This window comes from Colobus angolensis, unplaced genomic scaffold (genome assembly GCF_000951035.1).
Source record: "Colobus angolensis palliatus isolate OR3802 unplaced genomic scaffold, Cang.pa_1.0 Scaffold55, whole genome shotgun sequence".
In the NCBI taxonomy this organism is placed as follows: domain Eukaryota; kingdom Metazoa; phylum Chordata; class Mammalia; order Primates; family Cercopithecidae; genus Colobus; species Colobus angolensis.
Genome location: NW_012119043.1, coordinates 5,493,361 through 5,493,732, shown reverse-complemented (window position 1 = coordinate 5,493,732; position 372 = coordinate 5,493,361).

Sequence of the window (372 nt, the reverse complement as noted above, 5' to 3'; positions counted from 1 at the left end):
AAGCTACAATGAACTGTGATTGCACCACTGTACTCCAGCCTGGACAACAGAGTGAGGCCCCGTCTCATAAACAAGAAACGTAACATAACATAACACAATAAAATAATGCCAAGTCTTCAGGAACAAATCCTAGAAATAAAGGGTATGCCACCCAGTCCCTGCTCCCTGGAGCTGTCATGACAAATGACAATGTGCTTAGAACTATGCCCAGGACCAAGATCTACATTAGACACAGTGCCTAGTCCCTCAGTATTTGCAGGGGCCCAGGGAATTGTTTAAATTTCTTTTGCCGGGCGCGGTGGCTCAAGCCTGTAATCCCAGCACTTTGGGAGGCCGAGACGGGCGGATCACGAGGTCAGGAGATCGAAACCA